The sequence below is a fragment of the Aquarana catesbeiana genome, linkage group LG13 (genome assembly GCF_042186555.1).
Source record: "Aquarana catesbeiana isolate 2022-GZ linkage group LG13, ASM4218655v1, whole genome shotgun sequence".
Taxonomy (NCBI): domain Eukaryota; kingdom Metazoa; phylum Chordata; class Amphibia; order Anura; family Ranidae; genus Aquarana; species Aquarana catesbeiana.
Genome location: NC_133336.1, coordinates 124525001 through 124552679, shown reverse-complemented (window position 1 = coordinate 124552679; position 27679 = coordinate 124525001). Strand labels below are relative to the sequence as shown.

At 46.2% G+C, this 27679-nt stretch overlaps 1 protein-coding gene across 1 annotated transcript in view; it reads right to left on the bottom strand.

Annotated features, from left to right (window-relative positions):
* The window catches only part of PAK6 (p21 (RAC1) activated kinase 6), a 290545-nt gene extending 263100 nt beyond the window's left edge, over positions 1-27445 (bottom strand). Inside the window, exon 1 of the mRNA XM_073609984.1 lies at positions 26919-27445. The gene's annotated coding sequence lies outside the window, so the exon portion shown is untranslated. The remainder of the gene's footprint in view (positions 1-26918) is intronic.
* Between the last annotated feature and the right edge of the window lie 234 nt (positions 27446-27679).

Below are 27679 nucleotides of genomic sequence, written 5' to 3'. Positions count from 1 at the left end.
AAAGCGTTAATCCTCTTTTTTACAGGGAATGGGCCAATGTACCTTGGTCCTAAGGGGCAAGCCAGCTTTAGGTAAGTAGTAAATAACCACACCTTATCCTCAGGTTTCAGGTCTAGATTACCCCTCCCCTTCTTATTATAGAACCTTTTGTTATTTGCCTGGGATTTGATGATAGCTTCTTGTAAGAACTGGCTGTTAGATCTCCAGAACTCCAGACGATCCTGTACTTCTGGTACCAGAGAACATTAGGCAAGAGGGATGGGTGAAACCCATAGTTAGCAAAGAAGGGTGTTTGTAGGGTAGAAGAATGTATTTAGTTATTATAGGCAAACTCCGCTAACGGCAAAAGAGATGCCCAGTCGTCTTGTGCAAACGAAGAGAAACAGCGCAGATACTGCTGCAGGGTCTGGTTTGTTCTCTCCATTTTACCATTAGTCTGAGGGTGATAAGCAGATGATAAACAGTGTTTAATGCCCAAGACTTCACATAAGGATTTCCAGAATCTGGAAGTAAATTGTACCCCACGGTCTGAAGTGATGTTAACCGGAATACCGTGTAGACATACTACTTCCTTGACAAAAGAAGAGGCAGTTTCCGTAGCGGAAGGGGTACCCATTAGGGGCACAAAGTGGGCCATCTTGGATAAACAATCCACAATTACAAAAACGGTGGTAAATCCCTCGGATGAGGGTAACTCGACAATAAAGTCCATAGAGATCATGCTCCATAACTTATCGGGTACAGGAAGAGGTTCCAACAGGCCCCAATTCTTAGCTCTATCAGACTTGTTCCGTAAACATGTTGTGCAAGATTTAAAATAGCCTATGCAATTTTGTACCAAGTCTGGCCACCAGAAGGAACAAAGAATTTGTTTTGAAGTTTTATGTACTCCAAAATGTCCTGCCAAGGGTTGATCGTGGCACATGTAGAGGACTGCTGTCCGCAACTGTTCAGGAACAAACATCTGCTCACCATGAAAATAGAGACCCTCCTTAAGCTAAAGGATCCAGGACTGCTATCTTGATTTTGAGAGATGAGATCGGTCTGTTTTTAGCAGGTAAAATGGTATCAGGTTCAGGAGATACTTCAGTGTCTTGGAACATACATAAAAGAGCATCAGGCTTCCCATTCTTGGATCCAGGCCAGTTGGGAATATGGAAGCAGAATCTTGCAAAAAAGTCGGCCCGTCTGGCCTGGCGGGGTCTTAATCTTGTTGCTGCTCTCAAATATTCAAGATTCTTGTGATCAGTGAATACAAGAATAGGGTGTGCGGCTCCTTCAAGCAGATAACGCCATTCCTTCAGGGCTGATTTAATAGCTAGTAATTCTCGATCACCGACACTTCCTTTCCGTTGGCACTTAGTTTCCTGGAGAAAAAAGCGACAGGGTGAAGTGGGGATTTTGTCCCCTGTCGTTGGGACAGTATGGCTCCTACAGCAATTTCAGAGATATCAACCTCGAAAACATAAGGTAAAGCAGGGTCTGGGTGCTTCAGAATGGGCGCAGATGTAAAAGGCCCTTCAGTCTCTCAAATGCAGTTTGAGCATCTGAGGTCCATTTGAAGGTAGTGTGTAGTTTTGTTAACTGGGTGATAGGGGATATGATACCAAAAATGTCCTTAATAAATATCCTGTAAAAATTGCCAAACCCCACAAACCGCTCCACAGATTTCTTATCAGTAGGGGCAGGCCAATTGAGTACTGCAGGAACCTTCTGTGGGTCCATGGCAAACCCATCTGCGGAGATAATGAGACCCAAGAACTGGATGGTGAGTTTTTCTAACTCACACTTCTCCGCCTTGGCATAGAGATGCTGTTCCTTCAGTGTGCTTAACACCTTCTTAACATGAATCCGATTGGACTCTAGAGAGGTAGAAAAAATTAAAATGTCATCCAAATAGACAATAGTGAACAGGTCAAGAAAGTCCTGAAACACATCGTTCACAAAATGCTGGAAGTTGGCTGGTGCGTTACAGAGTCCAAAGGGCATCATCAGGTACTCAAAGTGCCAAAAACGAGACCTAAAGGCAGTCTTCCATTCATCACCCTCTTATTCTGATCAAGTTATAAGCTCTCCTTAAATCGAATTTGAAGAATACACGTGCTTCTCGTAGTCTCTGGAACAATTCAGGGATGAGTGGTAAGGGGTACCAATTTTTAATGGTTACTTTATTTAAGTCCCAATAGGCAATACAAGGCCGGAGTATGTGATCCTTCTTTTCAGCAAAGAATATTCCCGCTCCAGCAGAAGATGAAGATGGCCTGATAAACCCCTTGTGAAGATTTTCATCTATATACTTCCGCAACTCCTCTAGTTCAAGTTCAGAGAGTGGGTAGATCCTGCCAAAAGGGATTTCTGCACCAGGTAAAAGTTTGATAGGACAATCGTAAGGCCTGTGAGGGGGAAGAGTATCAGCATCCTTTTTATTGAAAACGTCCAGGAAGTCATGATAAACAGAAGGAATAAGTTTAACAGTTTCAGAGTCCACATTGATGCAGAGGAGTGGTTCTTCGGGACTAGATGTAGGAGTAAGACAGAATTCTCTGCAATAATTGGAAGGAAAGGTCACCTCCCAAACAGGTCCACTCCTGGCCCAATTGATGAGGGGGTTATGTGCCTTCAACCAGGGTTGCCCAAGGAAAACAGGTAACAGAGAGGATGTAATGACATCCAAACGTAAGAGCTCTTGATGCCCAGATGCTGTAAGACACAGGATATGTTCAGTCTCTAAAGTGACAGGTTCAGATTTGATACCTAAACCATCCACCAGGTGGACTGAGAAGCTGTTCCTCTTGGCACACAGGGGCAGTTCATGCATGGCTGCAAAGGAAGAATCCACAAAAACAGCTACAGGCCCCAGAGTCCACAATGGCAGAAACAGCGAGGGTCTTTCCTGCCAACTGGAAGGAGGCTGGCAGCAAGGTGTGGTTTTGGCTGGAATTTAGTGCAGCAACTGTAAGAGATGGAGGAGAGGATTTCCTACGATGTCTTCGGGGACAAGTCCATAGAAAGTGTCCTTCATTGCCACAGTAGAGACAAAGGTTGTTGCACCGATGTCGAGACAGTTCTTGTTTGGACAGAGGAGGCCTAGGGAAGCTGGAATGTGGAACCTTCTTGATGTCAGTGGCATTTTTAGGCATGGCTGAGAAGGAGGCAGGTGATGGGGCCTCAGCGCGGGCAGGCATTAGGTGGAGGTTTCTGACTCTTTTGAACTGTTTTTTCACACAGGCGGCGATGAATTTCTATACAGAGATTAATTAAGTCATTCGGGGTGGTGGGTGTTTTCACTCTGGCGAGTTCATCTTTGATAGCTTCAGACAGGCCGAGACGAAATTGGAAATGTAATGCGGAGTTATTCCACTCGGAATCAGCACTCCACAAATGAAAGTCCGAGACATAATCCTCCACAGGCCTGGAGCCCTGTTGTAAGTGGCTTAGCGTGGTTTCAGCAGTCTGGTGACAGAAAGGATCAGCATATAGTTGAGCCATGGCAGTTAAAAAGTAGTTGACTGAAGCCAGGATAGGGTCATGTTGCTCACAAAGCTGATGTGCCCAGGCCTGGGGTTCCTCCAGTAGCAGAGAGATGAGGAACCCCACCTTCACTTCCTCAGTAGAGAATGTGCAGGGTAGCGAAGAAAAATAAAGTTCACAAGCATTCTGAAAAGTCCTGAAATTCTTACGATCCCTAAAAAAACGTTCGGGCAATGGACAGGGTATAATCCCCAATGCTCATTAAATTAATAGGTACGATGCCTGGTGGGTGTGGAGAGGTGACTCGTTGTACATCTTGCGGCATGTATAAGTTCCTTAATCATCCAATCAAGGGTGAATACTGCTGTGCAGTCAGGAAGGGTAGAGGGGGAAGTGCCAGGGTGGCCGATCCAAGGCTGGAGCATCCCAATAAGTACGCTCCATTGACTGACATTGGTGAAACCAGTCAGGGACCAGCACCAGGCAAGGATCGCTATGTACAGGATGCAAGGATCGCTATGTACAGGACGCAAGGATCGCTATGTACAGGGTGCAAGGATCGCTATGTACAGGGTGCAAAGATCGCTATGTACAGGGTGCAAGACTCAATAGTTCTCTATGTATAAGGTGCAAAGTTAAGTACCGCATGCTTCACAGGACAGAAAAAAAGCACAGAAGAGTAGACAGAGAGGCTGCTGCCAAGGAGCAGCTTCAACTTACAGAGGGTCAGGTGTGCAGTCTGCACACATGTCCCTGGGTTGTAGAAGGAGCCGCCGCTGGTTGGGATAGTGGAGCTGCCACTGGCCGGGGTAGTGGAGCCACTGCAGGGATGGTAGAGCTGTCGTGCACATCATCCCCCGCCCCCCCCCCTTTCATAGAGATACTGCTGGGCAGGGAGGACTGTGCATATCGCCGGGGGCGCTGTCACCTGTTCTGTGTGAAAGTGAAAGCAGTAAGCGTGCATAATGGCTATCGCTGGAGGTGGTCACTGGGCAAAAAAAAAGCTCTGGTGTCACCCCTCTGATGGGTGTCACCCCGGTGCGGGCCGCACCCCCATAGCAACGCCACTGTACGTGGCATGTTCACCAATGCCAGGAGCCTGGCGGACAAGATGGGTGAACTAAAGATACTGTTGTATGAGGAGGATTCGGATTTTGTGGGAATTTCAGAGATCTGGTTCGACAGCTCTCATGATTGGCTGGCAAACATTCAAGAGTATACCTTTTATCGCAAGGATAGAGAGGGTAAAAAAGGGGGCGGGGGTATGCCTATATATCAAGTATAATGTACAAGTGAATATGAGAGATGACATCACTAAGGGAGCTAGGGAGGAGGTGGAATCCTTATGGGTAGAGCTCCAAAGGGATGAAGCTAAGGGGAAAATAATACTGGGAGTATGTTATAGGCCCCCTAACCCGAGGGAGGAAGGGGGAGACATATCTATCACAAATTGGATTAGCAGCAAGGATGGGAAGTGTTATCATAATGGAGGATTTCAATTATCCAGACATAGACTGGGCGGAGGGAACCATGCATTCATCTAAGGCTCACCAATTCCTAAATGTCTTGCAGGACAATTTTATGGGTCAGATGGTAGACGCACCATCTAGAAATAAAGCGTTACTGGATCTACTGATTACCAACAATACAGGCCTGATCACGGATGTGGAAATATGGGGCAATTTAATAACAGCAATCACAGGTCAATTGGCTTCAGTATAAAATCACACAAATAGGAAACACAAAAGGGGAATATAAATACACTGAATTTCAAAAGAGCCAAGTTCCCTAAATTACGAACCTTGCTAGAAGGCATAAATTGGGATAAAATCTTAGGAACAAAGAACATGGGAGAGAGATGGGTTTGCTTTAAGAGCATATTAAATAAGGGCATTAGCCAATGCATCCCATTGGGTAATAAATTTAAAAGTCCTGGATGGCTTAACTCCAATGTAAAAATGCATATAAAAGCAAAGGAGGAGAAGGCCTTCAAAAAATCTAAGGTTGAGGGATCATTAGCATTCAGACTTTATAAAGAATGCAACAAGAAATGTAAGGGTGCAATAAGGATGGCTAAGATAGAACATGAAAGACACATAGGGGAGGAGAGCAAAAAAACCCAAGAAATTCTTTAAGTATGTAAACAGTAAAAAAGGGAGGACAGACCATATTGGCCCCATAAAGAATGAGGAAGGTTGCAGTGTTCATCCTCATGACACATCACAGGAAGCACCTCCATGGTTAACAGAAGACAGAATTAAAATTAGACTTGGGAAACTTAACATTAATAAATCACTGGGACCAAATGGCTTGCACCCAAGAGTACTTAGGGAACTCAGTCAAGTAATTGCCAGACCATTGTTCCTAATTTTTATTGACAGTCTACTGACTGAAATGGTACCAGCTGATTGGAGAAAAGCCAACGCAGCACCAATATTTAAAAAGGGCCCAAAATACATCCCTGGGAATTACAGACCAGTTAGCCTAACATCAATAGTATGTAAACTCTTGGAGTGGATGATAACGGACTATATACACAAGATTTTAGTAATGAGAATGGTACCATTAGCAGTAATCAGCATGGATTCATGAAGAATCGTTCTTGCCAAACCAATCTATTAACCTTCTATGAGGAGGCGAGTTGTCATCTAGACAAAGGAAGGCCCATAGATGTGATGTATCTGGGATTTTGCAAAAGCATTTGACACAGTTCCCCATAAACGTTTACTGTACAAAATATGGTCCGTTGGCATGGACCATAGGGTGAGTACACGGATTGAAAACTGGCTACAAGGGTGGGTTTAGAGGGTGGTGATAAATGGGGAGTACTCGGAATGGTCAGGGATGGGTAGTGGGGTCCCCCAGGGTTCTGTGCTGGGACCAATGCTGTTTAATTTGTTCATAAACGACCTGGAGAATGGCGTAAACAGTTCAATCTCTGTATTTGCGGATGATACTAAGCTAAGCAGGGCAATAACTTCTCTGCAGGATGTGGAAACCTTGCAAAAAGATTTGAACTAATTGATGGGGTGGGCAACTACATGGCAAATGAGGTTCAATGTAGAAAATGTAAAATAATGTATTTGGATGGCAAAAATATGAATGCAATCTATACATGGGGGGGGGGGGCTCTGGGGGAATCTAGGATGGAAAAGGACCTGGGGGTCCTAGTAGATGATAGGCTCAGCAATGGTATGCAATGCCAAGCTGCTGCTAACAAAGCAAACAACATTGGCATGCATTAATTCCAGAGATAAAACGATAATTCTCCCGCTCTACAAGACTCTGGTCCGGCCGCACCTAGAGTATGCTGTCCAGTTCTGGGCACCAGTCCTCAGGAAGGATGTACTAGAAATGGAGCAATTACAAAGAAGGGCAACAAAGCTAATAAAGGGTCTGGAGGATATTAGTTATGAAGAAAAGTTGCGAGCACTGAACTTATTCTCTCTGGAGAAGAGACACTTGAGAGGGGATACGATTTCAATTTACAAATACCGTACTGGTGACCCCACAATAGGGATAAAACTTTTTTGCGGAAGGGAGTTTAACAAGACTTGTGGTCACTCATTAAAATGAGAAGAAAAGGGGTTTAACCTTAAACTACGTAGAGGGTTCTTTACTGTAAGAGTGGCAAGGATGTGGAATTCCCTTCCACAGGCGGTGGTCTCAGCGGGGGGCATCGATAGTTTCAAGAAACTATTAGATAAGCACCCGAACAACCACAACATATAGGGATATACAAGGTAATACTGACATATAATCACACACATAGGTTGGACTTGATGGACTTGTGTCTTTTTTCAACCTCACCTACTATGCAACTATGTAATATAAAATAGAGTCAAATAGTGCACATAAGTCTTAAAATGCATAAAGTGCAGTATGTAAAAGTGCTGTGCTCCAAGAGCCACTTTGTGCAGAAATGAAATTATTGTGAATAAATGATAGAAGTTATCCCACTGTCAGAATACAAAAGGCACAGGGGGAGGATTCCCCATCCACCTTGAATGTGTGGATGGGGAAATCGAGTCATTTCTTTCTTCATTCAACCTGCTGTTTGAACATAAACTAATCATCTATGGGATGCTTAAGGGTTAAAGTAGAATGCCATGGTTCAATGCACTTTAAATAGTTTGGGCCAAGCTGGCTCAAAAAAAAAAAAAAAAAAAAAAAAAAAAGGATTTGCATTACTAAACAATGTAGTTGCTGTGTGTGCTATAATGCTCTGTAGTAGCATTAACTACTTACAGTAAGCAGCGCTGTGGCAAGGGTTAGTACACCTTTTACTAAAGCCCCACTTCTGGGTGATGCTAGTAGGTGTAGTACTGTGCCATTTATAAATCTGGTGTAGGAGGAGACTTCATTAAAAAGGTGAATAGGAACTGGCTATCCTTGACTTATAGCATGTAGGTTTATAGCCTGGACAGTAGCAGGACTTTCGGCCCAAAAAAGAGAGACTCCATGTTGGGGGACTCATGAAAAAAACATATGGGAAGATGACATGACTGAGAGTTGGTGGTACAAATTTGTTCTGCACTGCAACAGATAGAAAAGGGGAGGTTGAGAAGTGACCAGGTCATTATACAATAAAATGTTGAAAAAGCATCCTGTGTAAAAAAAAAAAAAAAAAAAAAAATTAAAAAAAGGGGGGCCTCAGGCCAGGAAAATGTAAGTACTGTGCGAAGAGTGGGCCTTGGGCCTGAAGTATGTGATTGCGTGACACAATATGACAGTCAAAGTCAGGTATATGCATACTCTCATGAAGATGTGGGGTGGAGCCACTGGCCAGCTTGGCAGGAAGTGGCAATGAATCCAGGTCGTTTACATGGCAGCAGTACTACTTTGCATCTGCTGCTAGAAATTAATAAGAGTCAGATCGAGCGCTTCTCCACCATTCAGGGGAAGCCTTGTATTTTTTTTTTTAGCAATAAAACAAGGCTTCCTTCAATTGGCTGAGGTAGAGAGGCAGCAGATAATGTCTTGATTTCCACTAAATGCATAGGTGTGCGCAGCCTACTGCATTAGGGTGTGCACCCCAAAAGCTCAATCGCTTTCAGTTTTGAGACAGAGAAAGGGACTGAGGACAGAGATTCCCCAGCCTCTTTCTCTGTAGCCTCAGCTGCACTAGACAGTGAATGAATGGGAAGTGCTCTGTGCTGAGCAGCTTCTTGTTGATTAACAAACTGAAGTATAGTAAACAAAGTTCACTATGCTTCAGTTATGTATGAAAGCAATGAGTGATCGGTACTGATCACTCATTGTGTTCATTCAGAAAAGGAAGGGCCAGTAAATGATGTATTTACTGGCCCTTTCCCCACTCCTCATCCTGAAATGGGGACGGGGCACATGGGGGGGTGGCCAGGCAGCAAGGAGAATCTGTGTGGCACATAGGGATTAGAGTGTGCCCAGGCACATCTGGCACATCCTGTGCGTATGATTAAAAGATACCATAATAAAGCCAGCCTTTGCTGCAACATTCAGCTTTATTCCAGAGATTTTTTTCCCTCAGTACTGCTTTTGCTACTAGATGTCTTCAGTCTGACGGCCAACATGAATGGACAGTGAAAGGTAAAGTAGAACAGCGATGAGCTTATCTCTCTGTCATGCTCTTTTCCTATAAGCATACCTATTTTCAGCACATGATTTGTGTGCTGTTTCTTCCGCTCACACTCCAGCTCTGCTGTACAGAGATTGCAAGAGGATGATATCAGGTCAAATTCAGATCTTTACACTGCTGGGTTTAAAAAAAAAAAAAAAAAAAAGGAGACACCCCCTTCAAAAATCCTTGAACTATTGTCAGAAACCATGAAATCAGACCGAGACAGAAGAAGTACAGTTAATCACACTAGTTTAATAATAATAAAAAAGGTAAACAGAGTAAGCATAGTCAATACATAGCCAGAGTTCAGTAACCAGATTGGGTAGTCAGCCAATGCCAATGTCAGAGAGCCAGAGATCTCAGCAAGCAGGATCAGGAGCCAGAAGGGACGTCAGCCGAGCAAGTCTTCAACAGGAACGCAGGAGAAAGTCTCAGAGATGTGACCAAAGGCGAAGGCAGAAATGAAGTGAACTGGACGGCTTTAAGTAGGCAGGACTGACGAGCAGATCATCAACAGCTGAGTCACTGTAGAGAGAAAGGAGCTGGCAATTAGCTGACAGCTGAGCGGCCAGCTCAGAGAAGGAACGGCTGAGCCCAGCCCTGACAGTACCCCCTCCTCAACAACGACCCCTCCCTCTTGGAGGACCACTGGGCTTGAGGGGAAACATCTATGGAAATCACAGAGGAGGACGGGGCATGTACATCCAAGGATGAGACCCAAGAGCGTTCCTCCGGACCGTACCCCTTCCAAAGCACCAGGTACTGTTTGCGCCCACGGAACCTACGGGAGTCCACAATGGATTGTACTTCATACTCCTCATGGTTCTCAACCTGTATAGGGTAAGGACGTGGCACCAAGGTGGTAAAGCGGTTGCATACCAAAAGGTTTCAATAAGGAGACATGAAACATGATAGAGATGCGCGTACTAGGAGGAAGGTCCAACGCGTAAGCCACTAGGTTAATCCTGCAAAGGATATGGAAATGCCCAATAAACCAAGGTGCAAACTTTAAAGAAGGAACACGGAGGTTGCGAGACGACAGCCAGACTCTGTCCACAACCTGGTAGGAAGGCGCAGGCAGACGTCTGCGGTCAGCATGGAGTCTGTACCTGTCGTTAGCATGTCGCAAAGCCTCCTGAACTTGTGCCCAAGTGGAACAAAGACCACGGAGATGCTCCTCTAACGCAGGAATACTCTGCGGAACAAACGAGGCAGGCAACACAGAAGGTTGGAAACCATAATTCACCATAAACGGGGACAAATGGGAAGCTGACTTCAAGGCACTACTGTGAGCAAACTCCGCCCACAGTAAGAGGTCTGACCAGTTGTTATGATGGTCAGAAATATAGCAACGTAAGAATTGCTCCAAGGACTGATTGGCTTGTTCTGCGGTCCTATTAGACTGCGGGTGATACACAGAGGAGAAAGCAAGCTGAATACCCAACTGTGCACAAAAGGCTCTCCAGAACCGGGACACAAACTGACTACCCCTGTCTGAGACAATCACCTTGGGTAGCCCATGTAAGCGGAAGATCTCCCGAGCAAAAATAGAAGCCAGTTACTTAGAAGTAGGCAACTTCTTGAGTGGAATACAATGCAACATTTTCGAGAACCGGTCAACCACCATAAGGATAACGGTGTTGTCCTGGGAGTTGGGTAACTCCACAATGAAATCCATAGACAGGTGGGTCCAGGGTCTCTCTCCATTGGGTATGGGTTATAGGAGGCCCACTGGAAGGTGTTGTGGAGTCTTACTCTGAGCACACACGAACAGGCAGCTACGAAGGCTGTTACAACAGCATGTAGACTAGGCCACCAGAATTGTTGGGAAATGGCCTAAAAAAAGAGTTGATTCTTCCCCAGGGTGGCCAGCAGCCTTGGGAGAATGGCAAGTCTGCAGCACGGCAGTACGGAGACTCTCAGGAACAAAGCAGCTGTCACAAGGTTTCTCAGGAGGAGCATCGACCTGAGCAGCAAGAATTTTGTCACCCAAAAGGAGAAGTAAGACTGGTGCGAACCGTAGCCAGAATACAAATCAGGAGGAATCACAGGAACCGAAACCGACTTCATCTTGGAAGTGGAGGAAAATTGTTGTGACAAGACATCAGCCTTTACATTCTTAGTTCCGGGTAAGAATGAGACAATGTAATTAAAACTCGACAAGAAAAGAGCCCATTGCGCCCTTCTGGGAGAGAAGGGCTTAGCCTCAGACAAGAATGTGAGATTCTTATGGTCCGTAGGAATGAGAACCGGCACAGTGGTACCTTCAAGGAGATGTCTCCCTTCTTTCAGGGCTAAAATGATCGCCAACAGCTCTCTGTCACCAATCTCGTAATTGCACTCTGCCGGTGACAATTTCTTGGAAAAGTAACCACACGGATTCATAGTGCACTCAGAGTTAGGACGTTGAGACAGAAGGGTGCCAACTCCAGTCCCAGAAGCATCAATTTCTAGGATAAAAGGCAACGTAGGATCAGGGTGTGCCAACACAGGAGCAGAAACAAAAGGCAATCTTGAGACTCTCAAAGGCCTTAATGGACTCCGGAGACCAACTCTGTGGGTTGCCATCTTTCCTGGTCATATCAGTCAGGGGCTTGACCAGAGACGAGAAGTTACGAATAAACTTCCGATAATAGTTGTCAAAGCCAAGAAAACGCTGCAGAGGACGTAAACCCATGGGTCGAGGCCACTGTAGAACCGCTGAAAGTCTGTCTGGGTCCATCGAAAAACCAGCAGTGGAAATGACCCAGGAATTTCACCTGTTCACAATGGAATTTGCACTTTTCCAATTTACAATAGAGATTGTTCTCTGGTAGTCTCTGAAGCACGACAGACATCTGTGTGGTGGCTCTCCAGGGACTTATGAAAATATGAGGATATGGTCGAGATAAACCACCACACAACTGCAACAAATCTCGGAGGACATCGTTAATGAACTCCTGGAAAACTGCCGGATTGTTACAAAGGCCAAAAGGCATTACGAGATACTCATAATGACCTGATCTGGTATTAAACGCAGTTTTCCACTCGTTGCCCTCCTTAATCCTGACGAGATTGTATGCCCCTCTCAAATCAAGCTTCGTGAAAACCGTTGCTCCCTTGAGGCAGTCAAATAACTCCGTAATCAACGGAATGGGATAGGCATTCTTAATCGTGAAACGATTGAGACCCCTATAATCAATACAAGGTCTCAGTTCACCACTCTTCTTCACAAAAAAAGAAACCAGCACCAGCAGGAGACGAAGATTTGTGGATGAAACCACGACAAAGTGTGTCTGCAACATACTCCTCCATGGCCTTATCCTCCAAGATCGACAAAGGGTAAATCCGGCCACGAGGGGGTATGGCACCAGGTTGAAGGTCAATTGCGCAATCATACGAGCGGTGTGGAGGCAAAGTACCGGCTTGACCTTTGTCAAAGACATCGCAAAAATCGCGGTACTCCTCCGGCAGGGAGGAGAGTGAAGAGGTGCACAGGAACCTTGGCTACCTTCTGGAAGCATCTCTCACTGCACTGTGGCGACCAGGACAGAACCTCAGCACGGAGCCAATCAAAAGAAGGGTTGTGCCTCTGTAACCAAGGATAACCAATAACCAGCGGAAACTTAGGTGAGGTAATAACTTGAAATTGGATTATCTCATGGTGAAGGGCCCCTACGGCCATGGACAACGGAACAGCGCTCCTTAAGCCCCCGTTCACACCTATGTGAATTAGATGCGGCTTACACTGCATCCAATTCGCAGGACATTTTAAAATACATTCATTTGAATGTATCTGGTTCACATATGTGCGTTGCATTCGCACTGCGCATTGCACAAAAAACGTGTGCGTTTTTTGGGTATTGCGGTGTGAACTACAAGCCTATTATCTCCTATGGGAACGCATCTGATTCGCAGATGCATTGCGTTCTGAACAAGGATTTTCTCCTTCTCCTCACTACACCCCCCCGCCCCTCCCTGCTCACTGATCCGCAGCTACAACGCAGTGAAACCTTTGAACAGCAGATTTGTATCTTCCCAGTGAAACCTGAGCTTCAATTCACACCGCACATGTGTGAACCCAGGCTAAAAGAGAGTCTTTTTCTTAGTCTGGAGTCAAAGAGGATGGCAAATGTGATCAACCTCTCCAGCTCAGTGGGTATATCTCGGGCTGCTATTGCATCCTTGATATTATCCGAGAGACCATGAGAGAAGGCAGCCACGAGGGCCTCATTGTTCCAAGCAACCTCTGCTGCCAGAGTATGGAATTCAATGGCGTAATCGGCAACAGTTCTCTTACTCTGTTTGATAGACATGAGGCTCTTGGCAGCATAAGCGGAGCATGCGGGAATGTCAAATACCCTTTTGAAGGAAGCCACAAAGTCAGGGTAACTCAGGACCACGGGTTTAGGCGTCTCCCATAGAGGGTTTGCCAAAGCTCTCTCAGAAAGCAAAGATATCACGAAACCTACTTTGCTTCTGTCCGTGGGAAACGCCTGGGGCAGCATCTCAAAGTATATCTCAACCTGGTTGAGAAACCCTCTGCAATGAACTGGGTTGCCCCCAAATTGCTGGGTAAACGGAGCGGAACCAGACATGCCTCTTATAAAGGTAATACTCAAGGCGGGTGCCTGCACAGAGACTGGAGCAGCAGCAGGGACGGCCTGCAACACAGGTTGAACCGGAGCAGCCATAGTGGAAGATTCCAGGTGAGCTGTGCAATTCAGGAGCGTTTGTAACGCCAAGGGAAACTGATCCATGTAGTGATCCTGGTCATCCAATCTGGAAAAAATATTACCAACAAGTGGACTGACTGCATCTTCTGAATTCATGGCCTTTGCCTACTATCAGAAACCATGAATCAGATCGAGACAGAAGTACAGTTAATCACACTAGTTTAATAATAATAAAAAGGTAAACAGAGTAAGCATAGTCAATACATAGCCAGAGTTCAGTAACCAGATCAGGTAGTCAGCCAATGCCAATGTCAGAGAGCCAGAGATCAACGTAGTAGTACAGCAAGCAGGATCAGGAGCCAGAAGGGACGTCAGCCGGGTAAGTCTTCAACAGGAATGCAGGAGAAAGTCTCAGAGATGTGACCAAAGGCGAGTGCAGAGATGAAGTGAGCTGGACAGGTTTAAGTAGGCAGGACTGACGAGCAGATCATCAACAGCTGAGTCACTGTGGAGAGAAAGGAGCAGGCAATTAGCCGACAGCTGAGCGGTCAGCTCAGAGAAGGAAGGGCTGAGCCCAGCCCTGATAACTATACAGTAGTTTTCCTGAAGTTGACTGTTCATATGATAGGTTAAAAAGGTATCTGAAGCCAAAACTTTTTTTTAAACAATGATATACAGTAGTCTAGGTAGGCTGGCACAGTTTCAATGGTGTAGTCTCCTATGCAACATTCCACGAGTCTCTGAAAGGTGCTGAGTGAGTTACTCAGTCCAAAAGGCATATGGCTCAACTCGTATATTTCCAGCAGGGTAATGAAAGCTGTCTGCCCCCGATCCTGTTCCCTCGCTGGGACCTGCCAGTGCCCACTAGCTAAGTCCAAGGTGATAAAGTAATGGGCCTGGCCTATCACCATGAGCGACTCCTCTACCCTGGGCAGCAGGTAGGCGCTTTGGTGGGTACAGGCGTTGAGCTTGTGGTAGTCAACACAGAAGCGCAGCCTGCCATCCTTTTTACACACCAGGACAACTGATACGGCCCACAGACTATCCTTGATCACTCCACTCTGTAGCATGCTGCAGATTAAGTCCTTAACCACCTGGCAGTGGGCAGGTGGGATGTGCCGATACCTCTACCTATTAGAAGGCATATCCCATATATACATACTTTGGGAAATTTTTAAGCATTTTGCAAAGGCTCCCCTGAAGGCACCTCACCCTGGTTGAAAAAAGGCTGGTCTATGCCCTTGGTACAGCCATAATCTTCAGGGATAGCTGCACAGACTAACAGATGTTTCTCCAACAGCTGATGAAAGAGATGCTGTTGGGAAAGCAAATACTCCTGGAAGGGGATGGCCAACTGGTCCAGCAGCTATTGGTACTGCTAAACATTTAGGGAAGCCATGGTGGCCTGCAGTGGGGCACAGATGGCTTTGGTACCATGTAGAGGTCTGTGAGGATCATGTGGTTAGGAAGTTGTACAGGGGTGGTCCCCATGTTGATCAGCTGCACTAGCATCCTACCTTTATGGACCAGGATAAGGTACGGAACGCCAACCACTTTCCTGGAACTTCAACGTCCCTGTGGGGCTCCACCATGACCGTGGCCCCCTGTAATTTCTTGTGAGACTCCACAGGCAGCAACCAGACAACTTACTGGAGATGGGCTAGCAACAGTTTCTGCTTTAGAGGGGTACAGGCCACGCCTACCCATTCAGTCTCGAAGGCCTGAATCACATTAAGCCAGGCTGCCTGCAGACCACAACTCCATTTGTACTGATCCATCTACTTGACCTCAGACAGAACAAGTTTTTCAAAACGTTAATGGCAAGAACAATAGGTGTTGAGGGAGCTACCAGGCTATGGGTGACCATTAGGGATGAGCCAAACACCCCCCCAGTTCGGTTCGCGGCAGAACAGGCGAACCGAAAGTTTGCATGAACATTCGAACACCGTTAAAGCCTATGGGACCCGAACATGAAAAATCAAAAGTGCAAATTTTAAAGGCTAATATGCAAGTTATTGTCCTAAAAAGTGTTTGGGGACCCGGGTCCTGCCCCAGGGGACATGTATTAATGCAAAAAAAAAAGTTTTAAAAACAGACGTTTTTTCAGGAGCAGTGATTTTAATAATGCTTAAAGTAAAAAAATAAAAGTGAAATATTCCTTTAAATATCGTACCTGGGGGTGACTATAGTATGCCTGTAAAGTGGCGCGTGTTTCCTGTGTTTAGAACAGACCCTGCACAAAATGACATTTCTAAAGGAATACAAGTCATCTAAAACTGCTTGCGGCTGTAATGTAATGTCGGGTCCCGGCAATATGAATGAAAATTATTGAGAAAAATGGCATGGGTACCCTCCCCCCAGCCCATTACCAGGCCCTTTGGGTCTTGTATGGATATTAAGGGGAACCCCACACCCAAAATAAAAAAAGAAAAAGCGTGGGGCGCACAGGCCCTATATACTCTGAACAGTTTACAGGCGGTACAAACAAGACAGGGACTGTAGGTTTGTTCTTAAGTTGAATCTGTTTGTAGTTTTGAACAGGTACATTTTGTAAGTGTAGCTCCAGCCAAAAAATCAATTTTTAAGCTTTTTGGATAACATAGGGAAGGGTTATCTCCCCTGTAACATTTGTTTTGCTGTCTATGCCCCTGTTCAGAAGATTTCACCTCACTTTCTGTCTCAATGACAATTGGATTTTGAAAACTTGGGGTTATTAATTGGTGATAAAGCATCAGTGGAGACACCTTTTTCCCATATTAATTCTTCCAGGAGAGAATTTCCCTTCCTAGGGGTAGATTTCCTCTCACTTCCTGTTGTCTCCCTCCGTTTGTAAGTAGGAGTCATTTGTAAGTCAGATGTTTGAAAGTGGGGGACCGCCTGTATATACTATATGGCCTGCCCTATATACTCTTTGGGAAGTTGGGCCTTAGGTGTTGGTGGTACCAGAAGACTGTAAGCCCTCACAGTTACTCTTGGTGGGTGCAAGAAGGGGCCCTGCTGTGAAATATTATATCAAAAATTGTAATTACATGCCACTGTTAAACATGTCACTGATTCTGTTGTTGAGCACAGGAACGAGCCCTGCTGCAAAATATTACAGCAAAAATTATAATTATACGCCCCTGTTAAACAGGGGCAGAAAAATGAACATTGAGGAGTGTAACGACACCCCGAGTATGAAAGGGGTTAAAGTCGTTTAGGACATTCCATACCCAAACACAAAGGCAGCTACCGAACACTCCAATCAGCCGAACAAGGAACCCATACAAATAATCCACCCCAAAAACGAGACACGGCTCTGTCTTCAGGGTCAAGCAGGAATCAACTCATTTATTATAACACATGGTCACAACAGATAAAATAACTCAGAGACTCGTTCTCCCCACCCTTGGAAAAGAGGGCGGGTTAAACTGTCCAATGACAATGGACACACAGGTCAGGTGTGTTTAACGTCTCATCAGTACACAGTGTTAGCAGGGAGAGCTGTTGGAAGAATCCCCCCTCCCTCCAATGCAATACACATCCTGTGATCAAAAGACAGACAAACACAAACCCTCCAATGCAATACACATCCTGTGATCCAAGGCAGACAAACACAAACCCTCCAATGCAATACACATCCTGTGATCAAAGACAGACAAATACAAACCCTTCAATGCAATACACATCCTGTGATCCAAGGCAGACAAACATAATAGAACATTGGTTTGCAGGAGGCTGGCATTCAGTCCCCTCCAAAAGCCTCTTTTGCGGCTAGGTCTGTCACAAGGAGGAATAGGATAGTCACTCAGCATAACAGGATAGTCACTCAACATAGGCGGTCTTCAAGAGATCTCACATTCATAGAAAGATTAATCGGTTACATCAGTATCAGGTGCTTGGTAGCTGGTAATCCAAGACCGATTCATTTTTATGAAGGTGAGCCGATCAACTGAGTCTGTGGACAGGCGCACTCTGATCGGTTACAAAGCCTCCAGCAGCACTGAATGTACGTCCAGAAAGAACGCTGGATGCAGGACAGGCCAGTAGCTCAAATGCATTTTGTGCAAGCTCTGGCCAGTGATCTATCTTCAAGACCCAGTAACCTAGTGGATTTTCGGTTGGAAAGGTCTCCAAGCCTGATCTTGCCCCTAGGTATTCCTGTACCATGTAAATCAGATGCTGGCGATGGTTGCTGGAACTGTTTAGACCTTGGGGCTGCAAACTAAAGAATTGTCTGAACGCATCGGTCAGACGGCCACCTTCTTCACCGCTCCTTCTGTGACTGACTGAAGCCTCAGCAACATGTTGTCCAGGAGGACCAGGAAATTGTAACCTCCCAGACTCTGGAAACGCATTGCAAACCTTTCTGCAAGGCCTCCCTAAGATGTTTCATCCTCTGCTCCCTCTGCGAAGGCTGGAATAGTATTGCAACCTTACCCTTGTAACTTGGATCAAGAAGGGTTGCCAGCCAGTAATGATCCCTCTCCTTGATACCATGAATCCGAGGGTCCTTTCGCAGGCTTTGCAGGATCAGGGAGGCCATGCAGTGAAGGTTTGCTGAGGCATTCGATCCGGAGTCCTCTGGGTCACTAAGGATTACATGTTTCCCATCCACTTACAAGTCCATGGGTTTCTGGGGACTGAAAACGATCCCTTGAAGACTGCTGCTGATGCTGAGTGCTAGGCTCCACCTCCAAGCTGACACAATCCTCATCCTCGTCCTCCTCTTCCTGTGTGATCGGCGGGCCCGCAGGAATGCTGTCTGGATAAAGGGGGCCTTGAAAGGTAAGGAAGTCCTCCTCTTCCTCCCTCTGTTCTGCCTCAAGTGCCCTGTCCATTATTCCACGAAGCATGTGCTCCAACAGGAAGACAAGAGGGACAGTATCACTGATGCATGCACTGTCACTGCTCACCATCCTCGTGGCCTTCTCAAATGGTGACAGGACAGTGCATGCATCCATGATCAGTAGCCACTTGGGTGGTGAAAAAAAGCCAAGCTGCCCTGATCCTGTCCTGGTGCCTGGGTACTAACACAGGTACTCATTGATGGCCCTGTGCAGCCACTGCAGCATTGCCAACGTTGAGTTCCACCTGGTGGGCATGTCACCAATGAGGCGGTTCTTGGGCAGGTTGCATTCCTTTTGAAGGTCAGCCAGCTGAGCACTGGCATTATATGACCGGCGGAAATGCCCACAGACTTTCCTGGCCTGCCTCAGGAGATCCTGTAAGCCCGGGTACCTGCACAAGAACCGCTGCACCACCAAATTAAGGACGTGACCCAAACAGGGAACATGGGTCAAGTGTCCCTGTTACAGGGCGGAGTGGAGGTAGATCCCATTGTTGCAAACCACCATTCCTGGCTGAAGCTGGTGTGGCATCAACCACCTCTGTGTCTGCCCTGCAGAGCTGACAGAATCTCTGCCCCAGTGTGGCTACTGTCCCCTAAGCAGACCAACTCAGGCACCGCATGGCATCTTTTTGCCTGAGTGCTTGCGTAGTTCCTTGAACGCCTACGGAGCACCGCTGGTTCCAAGGACAAATCTGCAGAGGAAGAGGCCATAGAGAAAGAGGAGGGGGTGGAGGAGAAAGGTGTGGCAGAATCACCACTACTAGCATTTTGGAAGCGTGGTGGCGGAACAAGCTCCAACAATACTGCGTCCCATGGACGTCCCTGTCCATGCCTGCTGGACCATGAGTCAGCGGTAATATGCACCTTACCACTGACCGCCCTGTCCAACGAGGCCAAGACATTGCCTTCCACATGCCGGTAGAGAGCCGGAATGGCCTTCCGTGAAAAGAAATGGCGCTTGGGAACCTGCCACTGAGGTACCGCACATTCCACAAATTCACGAAAGGGGGCAGAGTCTACCAGCTGAAAAGGCAGCAGTTGGAGTGCTAGCAATTTAGCCAAGCTAGCATTCCGCCACTGAGCATGTGGATGGCTGGGACCAAATTTCTTTTGACGGTTTAGCAACTGGGGTAGGGAAATTTGCCTGCTACAATCGGATGTTGGTGTAGCGATAGCAGATTGCCCGCAAGTACTTGGCACACCCAATTCTACACCTTCATTCCTCTCAGTGCAGGTTTCTGAGAGGACTGAAGGTATAGTGGGGTTGGAGATCCCAGCTGATGAGGAGCAAGGAGAGGTCTGCCTTGTTCTTTGGTGTGGGTCTTTTAAGTACTGTTGCCAAAGGACTGCATGGGAGGTCGACATATGTCTGGTCAAGCATGTGGTGCCCAAGTGGCTGCTGTTTTGGCCACGCTTGAGACGTTTCAGACATATGTTGCAAACAGCATAGCTGCAATCTGCTGCACACGTATCAAAAAAGGCCCACACCAAAGAACTTTTCAAAATGCGCGGGGAGTCAGCAGCGCCCTGCACATGCAGAGCTCTGCGGTGTGATGCAGTCGGGTGGCTGCCCTTAAGCTGGCCAATGGATTGCATCCTGCCCCGTTGGAGATGTGCCTCCTCCTCCTCCTCTCTTCTATCAGGCACCCACGTAGAGTCAGTAGGTGCATTGGCAGGCAAACTACTCTGAGCCTGGGTGACAGAGGATGAGGAGGATAAGGACGACTTAGTTATCCACTCTACCAACTCTTCTGCATGTTGTGGATCAACACGGCCAGCTACCGAAAAAAAGGACAAGCATGCCCCACGGCCACGTGCTGAGGAAGCACAGTGTCCACGACCAGCACTGTTGGCTGTAGACACAGAGCCTGCTTGACCCCTTTTAGTGGCCTGTGAGCGTCTGCCTCTCCTTTGTGGCCTTCCAGACATGCTGTAAAATTTTATTAGCAAAACACCGCCTGAAGTTTACTAGAAAAAGTACACCTGGAATGGCCTGCAGTCAGATATAGGCTTGGCTAGACAAGAATGCAGTGGATATATATTTAGGAGACTGTATATATATTTTATGCATTGCAGATCACTGAATCACCTGCCTGCCTGTGTATTTCAAAACGTACATCAGGAATGGCCTGCAGTCAGATATAGGCTTGGCTAGACTAGAATGCAGTGGATATATATTTAGGAGACTGTATATATATTTTATGCATTGCAGATCACTGAATCACCTGCCTGCCTGCCAGTATATTTGAAAACGTACACCAGGAATAGCCTGCAGTCAGATATAGGCTTGGTTAGACTGGAATGCAGTGGATATATGTAGGAGACTGTATATACATTTAATGCACTGCAGATCACTGAATCACCTGCCTGAAAGTATATTTAAAGACGTACACCAGGAATGGCCAGCAGTCAGATATAGACTTGGCTAGACTAGAATGCAGTGGATCTATATGTAGGAGACTGCATATATATTTTATGCACTGCAGCTCACTGAATCACCTGCCTGACAGTATATTAGAAACAGTACACCAGGAACCGGACTGCAGTCCGATCTAGCTAAACTGGATACAGCGGATAGAGAATATATAACATTGCAGCTAACTAAGCTAACTGAATCGCCTGCCTGCTCAATCTAAATGAAATGACACTCTCCCTCGGTCAACGCCAGCAACACACTACACAGGGCTGACGTGCAAGCAGCCTTATATAGTATGGGGCGTGCACCCCTCCAATAAACTGGTCCTATAGCAGCTTACCTGGGGCGCCAGTGATGGCACACCCCTGCAAGTCCTTCTTCTCCAACTGTTTCCATAATTTTTGGAGGACTACAGCGAAGTGTCTGAGGCTTTCGCTCTCTTATTGCCTGCAGGTGAAAAATCCTTGTCTCAGTTCGGGCAAGGTTACATTCTCCCAAAACAGGCCCTCTAACCATTCCACAATTTGCTCAAGGCTGCACGCTTTAGCCACACCAGACTGGAACACTTAGAAGGAACCAGACAGAGTTTGTAACACACTGGAGACGCCTGACAGCATCTGGCATGGGAGGCAGCTAAAAGACCGAAAACTGGGCCTAACACAGGAAGACTACTAATGGTGCACAGAGACAGTAACTGTTCTGGCCCCTCCTCCACAGGAACCTGACCATATGCTACTTTGACCCTAACCTGCTCACATGCTGAATGTGCGCCAACCCGAGGGGACAGTGCTTCCCTAAAGAGACCTACTGATGCCTCGGAGGGACCTGGTTAGCCCAAATGTTGAGGGAACCATGCGGATCGTCACAGATCCAATGTCAGTGACAAGGGACCGCAGGTAAGTGATTGGTGGGGGGCATAGAAAGGTAGTGGGGTGTTTTAATGCAGCCTTAATGCAGATAACAAATTAAAAGTGTTTATTACCCCAACATTTCATATTCCTGAAATGTGCCTGCTGTACAATTTTCTTGTACGAAAAAGTTTACCGTTCTTTTTGTATTGCTTACTTTGCCTAAAATGCCTGGTGTTCCTGTCAGTCCCTCTGCTTCCCTATTTAAAACTGACCACACTAAACAGGACATATTTTACACATGCCTGCCCCCCTGCACGGTTGTTGTCACTTGTGGTCCGACCTCTGACCGCACACCTTCAGACCCCTCCCTTGAATGTACTCACCGGTCCGGGAGTACCCAGCCAACATCCATCTTTCCCTGGTTTTAATCAGCGAGCAGCTCTCCCGTGTAAGTGCAATCGCCGATGCTATTACACCAATATATATATATATGTACAAGCATGCAGCCTCTTGCTAAGAGCAAAATTATGAGAAAAGATTTTTAAATGTATAGTATGCTACGTATTAAACTCTACCAATATTTCTTGTAGAATACTTTTCGATTCTCCAAATGAAATTAAGCCTCTGAGGAAGGACTATACAGTCCGAAACATGTCAGGTGTCATTTTGTAGCACGTACTCTCGCTAGCCCATCAACGCACATAGGGTAGCTGAGATTCATGCCAATGGTTTTATACAATTTCTTTGCTGCCAACATTGCCTAACGCACATATATTCTTGATTAGTATACCTCTTTGTTAATGCAATTTTATTGTTCGATTTCAATAAATAAATTCATTTTTTTTTTTAATATCAATACCTGGTCCATCTTTTAAAATCCAGAGGGATAGAGGGGTCATACCGTGCCTTGAGCACTAGGTTTTCTCTTGTACACTAAACAGGAGAACACACCATGGTCAGTTCTCTAGCTATGCTGGAAACTGCCTGCTCTCCTCCAATGATTGTCCTGACACGCCCCCTCAAAGGCTGGGAAGATCAGTGTGCTACTGTTTCTCCTCCCCCCACAGCTCTTATGCAGCTGAAAACAGAGGGAATGCGATCACTTATAAAAAAAAAAAAAAAAAAAAGGGGGGGGGGTATTTATAATTTTTTTATACTGTATCTATACACAAATGTTTTGCCTTTCATTTCAATTTTAACTACTTGCTTACTGGGCACTTAAACCCCCTTCCTGCCCAGACCAATTTTCAGCTTATAGCGCTGTCACTCTTTGAATGACAATTGCGCGGTCATGCTACAGTGTACCCAAATGAAATTTTTATCATTTTTTTTCAAACAGATAAAGCTTTCTTTTGGTGGTATTTAATTTTTGCTGGGTTTTTTATTTTTTGATAAATAAAACAAAAAATTACCGAAAATTTTGAAAAAAAAAAAAAACTGTTTCATAGTTTTCAAATTTTGAAAACAGGTAATTTTTCTCCTTCGCTGATGTGCGCTGATGAGGCTGCACTGATGGCCACTGATAGGTTACACTGATAAGGTGGTACTAATGGGCACTGATGATCACTGATGGGTGGCACTGATAGGCGACACTGATGAGACACTGATGGGCATTGATTGGCAGCACTGGTGAGCACTGGTAGGTGGCACTGTGGGCAGTGATAGGTGGCACTGGCGGGCACTGGCAGCAGACACTGGTGAGCACAGAAAGTGCAGCCGTGGCTTTCTGTGTGAGGGACCAATGTCCCTCTGACCAAAGCCAATGATCTGCTTTTTCTTCCCCCCTCACGCTGATAGCGTGAGGAAAAAAAAAATACAGATTACCGAGCTTCTGTTTACATCACATGATCAGCTGTCATTGGCTGACAGCTGATTACGTGGTAAGGGGCGGGGATCGACAGCTTACTCAGATCTGTGATCAGCCGAGTCTCATAGACTCGGTGATCACAGAGCGTGACCCGCAGGGACAGGCAGACAACGCTTTCTCTGGAGGACATCCATGGACTCCCTCCCGGCAATTAAGGCCCGCGCTTTAGCCGTCTTTCGGCTATAGCGTGGGTGGCAAGTAGTTAAACTGAAAGGGTGGTTTTACAAGGTGATCATTTACAAACACTTTAAGGTAAAGGTAAAAAAATAAAAAACACTATGTGACACAAATCCCAATAAAATACATTTACGATTTTGGTTGTAATGTGACAGAAAGAAAACCCCAAATTTTGGGTTGACCCCAGAACAGAAATAGTGGGGATATCTTCCAATGGGGACTCTAGTTCTGGTAACAACCAGGGATACCCTCATCTTTTCTCTCATTTCTTGTTTTTGCTCTGGGACAGGCAGTGGAGAGAAATCTCCCGACTGGGGCACAGGTGGCAAAAATAAACCTTAAAGCAGAGTTCCACTTAAAAATGGAACTTTAAGGAAAGGTGACCCCCTCACATGCCACATTTGGCATGTAATTTTTTTTTTTGGGGGGGGGGGAACCCTCTTTTTTAGAGGGTTCCAGCTCCCACTTCCTCCCGGCGCACCGCGGCACCGGAAGGGAGATCATCTCTCCCCCCTCCCTCTCGGCAGTCATCTGGGACATGTCACAGGTCCCAGATGTCTGCCCAGCCAGTCACAGCGCGCCGCGTGGCTTGCGCATGCGCAGTGCGTGCCCAGCTGTGAAGCCACAGCCGGGCGCCCACAGTGACAATGCCAGCACCGCAGAGAGGAGGGGGGAGATGAGCGCGGCTTCCTTCCCCCGCATCGCTGGACCCTGGGACAGGTAAGTTTAGAGTTAAGATTAATAAAAGTCAGCAGCTGCAGTATATGTAGCTGCTGACTTTAAATTTTTTTTTTTTAACGGAACTCCGCTTTAAAAGGAGTCATACTCCCTCCCTTATTTAAAATGAAAAAAATAAAAGTTAGCCTTTAGGTTTGCAGGCGTTATTGCGCTAAAAATAGCGCCTGCAAACCGACCTAAAACTGCCGCTGCTGTTTCTTCAGTGTGAAAGCCAGAGGGCTTTCACACTGAAGCGGTGCGCTGGCAGGAGAGAAAAAAAACTCCTGCAAACAGCATCTTTGGAGCGGTGTATTCACCGCTCCTAAACCGCTCCTGCCCATTGAAATCAATGGGGCAGCGCGGCTATACCGCGGCAATACCGCCGCTGTAGCGACGCTATGCGAGCGGTTTTAACCCTTTTTCGGCCGCCAGCGAGGGTTAAAACCGCACCGCTAGCGGCCGAATACCGCCGCTAAAACGACGGTAAAGCGGCGCTAAAAATAACGCCGTTTTACTGCCGACGCCCCCATCGCCCCAGTGTGAAAGGGGCCTTAAACAAGCAGTCATAGCTAATAAAGAGGCTAATGACTGTAAACAAGAACCTTATGGTACAACCAAATATACCATAAAGACAACTACTATGCATCTGTAGCACCCTCTAGTGTGCTACTAGCGTCAGAGTAGGTAAAAGCATATTCTCATATAGACTCATGTTTAAACCCTGAGAGTCTGTAATTGGGTCAGGGTTACTAAAGTTCAGGGCTGGGTGACACAAAGGCAGCTCTCTGGTACCTCCCCCTGGAAACTTCTAGAAATTAGTGGGTGGAGACTAGGAGAGCTGTCATAAATGTTTAAGCTTGACCAATCCCTGGGCAGTGGGCTTGGCAAGGAACTAAGCAAACCCTTAAATATGGATGAGCGATACCAGCAAGGGAAATTTGGTGGAAGATAGAGAAACAGTGCTGAGGGAGACTGTTGGGGGCCCTCAAGGGACCCGTCCCAGGAAGAGGCTCTACCTCAGGCCGGGGCTCAGGTGGCTGGCCTGGAAGAATCCCACCACAGAAGAAGTTGGAGGAGGCTTTCCTGAGAGACAGCAGTTGAAAGGAAGACAGTGCGAGTACTACAGCATGGTGCAGGGACCCACAAGAGGGAAGACTGCCACATGCATCAGGTCCCCCTGAAAGATAGCGGTGTGCCCAAATCTTCCCTACCTTGCCCTGAGAGATCTCCAGAGAGGCAGTCGGGTAGACTGGTGAAGAGAAGCAGCCAGGTGGGCTGGTGGAAGAGCAGCCAGGTGGGCTAGCATTTCCTTCAAGTGGTAGAGCTGGGACCAGTGTCTACAGGGGAGTGGAGGTACTCCAGGATGCCGTTCATACCACGTTTTGCTACATTCTAAAGGGGACTAAGAGCTCCTAGCCTGTAATGGGCTGTTGCTCAACTAATAGAGACTGTTAGATACGACAGAAGAAGAAACTGGAGTTGTACAAGAGGAGCTGTAAATAGGGAGGAAGTTGTCCCTGGTTTTGTTAAGGTGGGCATTCCATAATTCCCCTACCTATCAAAGTTATTATCCCCTAATAAAACATAAAACCAAAGCTCAAGGAACGTTCACTGACTCTGGATGTAAGCTGAAAATGTTATGTGCCTGGCTGTGCAGCAGTGGGGAACCCTGTCACTTGCAACACCTACGGGACAGTGCTACACATCCATACAAGAAAGTTGGTCTCCGTGAGAAGCCTTTGGAATAGTAAAAAATAGAAATAAAAATAGTTTTACCATCTAATCAGTACAAAAAGAAGGCACAAGCACACAGCTCTTTACAACACATATATATTACTTCCGTCCTGTTACCGATACCAATCACCTGAGACAATAGCCCATTACTTTTTTGAGGGCCTTGCAACAACTAGACGGTTTTGTAAAAACTTAACACTACCAAAAGCTGAGCAACCCACGACATGCCCCATGTCAAATAAAATACAGCATGTGATTGGTTGCTCTGGGTAACCTCTCCAGTTTTCATAACCCTTGTGATTCATAGCAGAACACTTTAGAATGAAATAATAACTTTTCATAGTTTCTGTAGCACTGACAAATATAGTAGCATTTACCATGTAGACAATGACATGTAATAAGTCAGTATTATGTAAATCATTTAATAACTACACACCCTATAAAGAAAGGAAAATTATTTTTATATAATGAATACATAAACTACTCTAATAAAGATTACTGTTGTACATTGTGTTTAGGTCTGGCATGCTGTTATCATCTTTATTGCATTGAATCATTCTAGAAATGAAAAAAAAAGGCCATCCATCCAGTGCACTGTACCTGTGTCCCAGAAGACTGCAATGAATAGTGAGGTGCTGGAACCCCTACACAGGCTGCAGGCTCCCCATTCTTACACCACAAACAAGTGATGTGAAGGCAGAGCTCAGGAGTGCAATCCAGATATGGTTCCTCATCCTGAGCCAGAACACCTGCTGAGTTACTTCTCTCCAGGCAATCAGCGAAGGTCAATCCACCTTCCCTCTACTGGGAACAAAGCAGACACAGCCTCAAATCTTTTCCTTAAAGGACACCAGACCACGCATCTGTCCATCCACTCCAGAGGCGCGTCCCTGGCCGTCGTTAGCCAAATAAAAAATCCGCTTTCTTTAACGACTCTTATCCAACCTGCTCTTTTTTGGCATCGTCTGACTCAAAAGGTTGCCTGGGAATTTTACTACTGCCTCTAGTTGCCATGGGGAGGCAGCTGATGTCATTGGCATGAATGAGACCCTGCAAATTCACAACTCAGACAGGAATAGAAACGTTCAGCCTCCACTTAACTCCCTCGCTCCCTTTCCTTGGGGGGTCTGCAAAACCATTGTCTGGAGTAAGTCATTATCACTCAGGCACTGAATGGGTTAAGCCGTGCTGACCCCTGGAATACTGAGGTATAGTTCGGTTCCCAGTAGCGTGTTTGTGACTGAAATGGTGGACTTTTTCATAGACATCACAGAAAAATAAAAATGATCATTTTCTTTTTTATTTGACACTAACCACAAGAATATTGTTCTTATTTGTAATATTTAGGCGGTGTCATAAAA